Source organism: Sorex fumeus, unplaced genomic scaffold (assembly GCF_029834395.1).
Source record: "Sorex fumeus unplaced genomic scaffold, SorFum_2.1 ptg000155l, whole genome shotgun sequence".
In the NCBI taxonomy this organism is placed as follows: Eukaryota; Metazoa; Chordata; class Mammalia; order Eulipotyphla; family Soricidae; genus Sorex; species Sorex fumeus.
In genome coordinates, this window is record NW_026606212.1 from 664126 (window position 1) to 670471 (window position 6346).

A 6346-nucleotide genomic window follows, 5' to 3' on the forward strand; every position below is an offset into this window, starting at 1 on the left:
ATTGGGAATAATAATAATAACAACAATAACTTTTATAGAACAGATTCAGCAAATGTTAAAATATTAAGTTTCCATATGACCTAGCAGTTTCACTCCTGGGATGTAAACCCGGCAGAAATAAAAACATATGTTCACCGAAAACACAAAAACATACATGAATGATCATGGCGGCATGATCATAATAACAAAAGCAGAAACAACCCAAAGCCCATTATTTGGTGAATGAATAAATAAAATGAAATATATACATCCAATAGAATATTATTCAGACAAAATAGCAATGAAAATAACCTGACACAGGCTATGACAGGGGTGAACCTTGAAAACATAATGCTAAACGAAATAACTTAATTACAAAAGACAAACTACGGGCCCAAGAAAAAGTACAAGGGCTAAGGTGCCTCCCTTGCTTTCCTCTAACCTGGACTTGATTCTTGCTAGGGCATGGTACCCCATATCAGAAGCCAACATCCTCTCATCAAGTAAGACCACTAGATTTCATTTCTTTCTTTCTTTCTTTCTTTCTTTCTTTTTCTTTTCTTTTCTTTTTTTTGCTTTTTGAGTCATACCCAGCGATGCTCAGGGGTTATTCCTGGCTCTGCACTCAGGAATATTCCTGGTGGTGCTTGGGGGACCACATGGGATTCCAGGGTTTGAAACCAGGTCTGCCGTGTGCCAGGCAACCGCCCTACCCATTGTGCTATCGCTCCGGCCCTGGATTTAATTTCTAGCAAATGTTCACTGCAGGCAAATTCATGGAGACACAAAGTCCAACAGTTGTCTAGGGTTTAAGGGTAAGAAGGCTATAAAGTGCTTATGAGCATACGATTTCTTTTGAGGAGAATGAAAGTTGATATTGATTGTTGTGATGGTAACAACTACATAAATAAGTTTTATAATAAAAGAAATTGAGAAACAACACACATAGAGTGCCAATGAAGAATGTCTAAAGAAGGACAAATTAGGGGCCAGAGCAATAGTACAGCAGTTAGGGCGTTTACAATGCGTGTGGCCAACCTGGGTTCAATTCCTGGCATCTCATATGGTCCCCCGAGCATCACAAGGAATGATTTCTAAGTGCAGAGGCAGGAGTAACCCCTGAGTGTCCCCTGGTGTGACCCTAAAAGTCAAAGAAAAAAAATTTTTTTAAAAAGGGCAATTTAAACAAGAGTAAAGAAAGATTTAGATTTTGGAGACCATTTTAAAACTAAGCCTTTGAAGATTTGTCTTGTTCAGTGTTGCATGTAAAGGAAGGACCTTGGACCTGGAGGGTTAGGGACCTTAGAGGGGGGAAGGTGCTTACCCTGCACACAGCCAGCTTGGGTTCGATTTCTTGCATCCCATAAGGTTCCTTGAGCACTCCCAGGAGTGATTCCTGGGTACAGAGCCAGGTGTAACCCTTGAGCACCGCCGAGTATGCCCCCTGTCCCCTCCAAAGCAAGCTTTTTATAAATCTTTGGGTGAATTCTTTCTTCTGGAACACTGGAAAGGACTATGTAATTTAAAAAAAATACCAAGGAAATAAATAGGGTGCACATGTGTTCACAATCAAAATACTTGAAATTGGAACCTTTTGAACCCTGAGAGAAATCTTGGACTAAAAACTTATACGTTTTCAAATAAATATTTAGATTATTTAATTTTTTTGTTTCAAACTTTATACAAGAATATATTTCAATTGTGTTGTAATTATACCAGTTGTGCTCAGAAAAATATATTTGCTAACATAATCACATAATTATATCTATCTAAATCTTCATATTTTAGTAATCAGAAGACAAAATAATTTATTGCAGCTCAATTACTTGTAATAGGGCTGTTCCCTGAATTTCTGTTTTTAATTTCTCAAAAATTATTTATTTCAGAGTATGCTAAGCCAAAGAATTTCAAAATATCTCTGAAATTTAAGAAGCAAAAAAAATTATCCAAAAAAAATTTTAATGACTGAATAATAATTTCAAAATCAACTGTACTTAAAACAGAGTGGAAAGTTATTTTTAGTCTAGCAACAGAAAGAAAGATAAGTCACAGAAAACCAGATGAACATTTTGCAAAGTTGTTTAGCAACTTCTCATACTAAATTATTTATTTTGGAAAATTTTAAACATATATGAAGTAAATCGCTTCCATGTACTCATCACCCAGTTTTAGCAGTTTTCTACATTCTGCCACTCTTGTCTCATTTCCAGCACTTGCAACTCTCCACCCACTCCCACCCACCCCCCCATCTGAGTTAAATTGCATCATCAGATTAGTACATGACTCCTGTTGCCTAGATATGATCCACATGAAAGTATCTGAGAACTAGGTCTTGTTTGCTGTGTTGGTTTCCTCTGTAGTCACCTTCACAATGGCAGCAATTTTACCCCATTAAGCTCATTCTTCTTCCTTGTGGCCATTGCTTAAATTTCATGACTCTAATTTCAAGACAAGACCAAAGAGATTTTCTAACTATTCTCATGTTTACAAATGTCAACACTGTAGATATCTCTGGGCCGGAGTGATAGCACAGTGGGTAGAGCGTTTGCCTTGCACGCGGCCAACTTGAGTTCGATCCCCGGCATCCCATATGGTCCCCCAAGCACTGCCAGGAGTAATTCCTGAGTGCAGAGCCAGGAGTAACCCCTGAGCATTGCTGGGTGTGACCCAAAAAGGAAAAAAAGCTGTAGATATCTCATAAAACCAACTGACCAATGGAATGAAAATTCATTTCTTTGCTTTGGGCCACAACCAGTGAGCTCCTGGCTCTACACTCAAGGATCATTCCTGCTAGTTCTTGGGGGATTATATGGGATGCCAGGGATCCAACCAAGGTTTGCCGTGTATAAGGCAAGTACCCTACCCATTATACTATCTCTCTGATAAAAAAGCATCTCTCGATTGGGATGTCTAAACCACATATTACCCAAATCCCCATGTTGTGACCGGCTACAGTAAAACAAAACTAGTTTCAACAATACTTACTATTCTTTAGTGAACCATCACTGCAGTTGGAGAATAGATGGTCCCACAGATCATATTATTTTAGATTCATGAAATCATTTTGGAATTCTGTTCGTGAGTTACTTTGCTGACTTGAACACAAAACCCTCTTCTATATTATTTCTCCATCTTTAAAATGAAGATAATATGAACTAGCAACTTATATCTCTTTTTCTTGACCGAATGGTTAATAAAGCCTAATATAGAAAATTGAATGTAAGTTTGTTTCCAGGGCAAAACAAATAATCGGGGCCATTTTATATTTCTCTTAAGTGAGAGCACTTTACAATCTCCTCACCCTCCTCTCCCTCATGATCTTCCTTAGTAGACAGAAAGAGAACAGGGTTTTCTTTTCATGGCTTGAGAAACTGAGCCACAGAAGTAAATTTGCTTGCCTGAGGCTTATGAGGCAATGATGAAGTTAGACTCCCTGCCAAGTCTTCTATCCTCAGCCCAACATTCTGCTCCCCCATATTACTATTCTAATAAAAAAAAACAGACCTTGTGAAACAGGTTAATTCTTGTACATTCAATCTGCATTCACCTAAAGCCTCTTTATAGCTACTGTACTGGGGAAACAATTCACAAACAACTGAAATGCAGAGTTGCTACAACTTCCCACTGGTACTCATATCTCATATCAATCGATATCTATTATATATGCACCCACTATGACCACACTCCAAAAAATGCCCAGCCCAGTTACTCAAGGAGTTTCAATGGCTGTGGGGCGGGGGAGAGTAATATACTAGTTTTGCCTAGCTGCTCCTCAAAGAACCACATATTCGATGGTTTAAAAAAAAAGTCCTCTAAGCCCGGCAAGCTACCGAGAGTATTTGATATGCCAAACACAGTAACAACAAAGTCTCCAATGGAGACGTTACTGGGCCCGCTCGAGCAAATCGACGATCAACGGGAGGGCCTTTACCTTTACCTTACCTAATACCTTTGAAGACCTGAGTTCCTAAATGAAGGCATTGATCAGGCTATACTTTTGCCAAACTCTAGGAGGAGGATCTGTCTCTACCTCTTCCACCTTCTAGTGGCTATGAGGGGTCCTTGCTGTGGCAGCATCATACAAGTTTCTGTTGTTTCATATAACCTTTTCTGTAGCTTCTTTTTGTTGTATTGAAATATAATTGACAAATGTTATGATATTGACAAATATAATTGGCAATCTTCTTTGTCTTTGTCGTCTTCATTGTCTTTATCTTTTTTTGGTGCTGAGGCCTTCGACATGAAAAGCATACTCATTACCACTGAACTACATCCCAGCCCTGCTTGTAAGATTATTGAAATTTGGATATCCATATAATGCAAGATAATTTATATCATCTTCCTGCTTTGTTTCGTTTTGGGGGACCATACTCAGGAGTACTCAAGGACTACACCAGCTCAGTGCTTAAGGATAGGTTACATCCAGCCATCAATCACTTTCCAGAGATTGATAGGTGGGCTGAAATTTTAGTTCACTAATTACTTGGCCTTTCTGGTGATCAGCCCCATTTGGAGGCTCTCAAAAGTTTCCACGTTGGGTCTCATTAGCATCAATTCAGGGGTGCTCAATATCAAAATACATGCCATTCCAAAAATTCTGAGGGTTTTTGGAAGTCTGTGGCCAGAACCTTATACACAGAGAAAATTTCTTTCTCATTATCCCACTAAGACTTTCTCCAGCAGACATTGCTGATGATCGGTGTCATTGTCTGCTATCAAATTTAGAAGTTGCTTCCCACGAATTATGTATGAAAAGTAGATCAAGTCAACATTCTTATTCTTTTGAAAAGTTCTGCCAGCATCAAGAAGGCAATAAAAATAGGACTAAACCTCCTTCCAAAGGTCATAACAAACACATTTATTAAATCCCTAATTGTGTGTGGTTCTTTGCATGCTAAATGATTCACAGAGAGAATTAGCTAAACCGTGTCTCTTCTCTCTAACAGTTTACAATCCAAGGCAGACTGGCTGGCGCTCGTTCCCATTTACAGACAAATTGGATAGACACAATGAAATCCCAGCATAAAGTGATAAACAAGGTGAAAAACGAAGGCGTGTACATGTCAGTACAGACCCAACAGAGATATTTTTTTCCATCAATGATTATTAAATCATTGGGTACAGATGACCAAATGGAACTGACCAAGTATGCTTGAGTCAAAACATAGAAATGGAAGGAATTGGCTCCAAAAACCAACCTAACAAGACTCCTCTAATCAAATCTTAATATGAGGTTCTCACAATGAAACCAGTACACCATTTATGTCTTGCTAATTCTCAGTTGCATTTTCTTGAATTCCCCTTTTTCTTTTTGTCCTGAACTCCTCTTTCAAGCAACTATTACTAAATTATTCTAATGGCAACCTCTGGGTTCAAACCCACATCCTTTCTCATTTCTGTTCACTGGGAAACAAATTAGACAAAAATCTAAACACAATATTATTGGTCTAAATGGGGTCATAAGATTCTCACTGAATTCATCACCGTGGCAGGGGAAAAGGAGTAATTCTTTGCTTGAAAATGCTATTACCCTACCCATCCAAAGACAGGGAATTTTTCATTCTTTTTAAAGATTGTTACATAGATTTGAAAAAACATTCTTCTCTTTTCAACAACATATACTGAGGGAATACCAAGAGAACAAAATTCTTGGAGTTTGCTCTTGATAATTTTATCTTTGGCTGTAAACTTGATATCACAAAGCCAGAAACTTTAATAGCTAGATCCAGAAAAAGTCAATATTTAAGCCATTCTAAAAATTATCTTTTAAGTGGCTATACGTGCCTGATTGAGTAAAATGTATTTGCAGGTTAGAAAAAGGAATAATATTAAAAATATTGCAGGCAAATGATGTAATCCAGTTCTATCCATTCAACCATCCATTCATCCATCCACTCTATCTCTGCTTATTTATCTATTGTAAATAGGTGACCCATCATCAAGTTTCTTTCTTTTTTTTTAAGGCCCAAAAATGGATCAGAGAGATAGTACAGTAGGTAAGGTGCTTGCCTTGTACACGGCCAACTGCATTTCATTTAGTTTCTGGCACCATATATGATTTCCTGAGCATTTCCAGGAGTACCCAAGAGCACAGAGCCAGAAGCAAACCTTGACAATTGTGCCCCCCCCAACCAAACAAAAGATGGCCCAGATCTGTAGATGTAATACCTAACTTGAACATTCTTTCCCACCCTCTGGCACTGCCCTTTAAATCTTATTTCATATTTAGGAATAGAAATATCCTGGAGAGAAGCCTGAGGAATGGTTCAATATGCTGAGGGCATGCTTTGTATGCAGAAGGTGCAAGTTTGATCCCCTGCACTACATGATCCTTTAAGTACAACCAGGAGAAACCCCTGAGCACGGA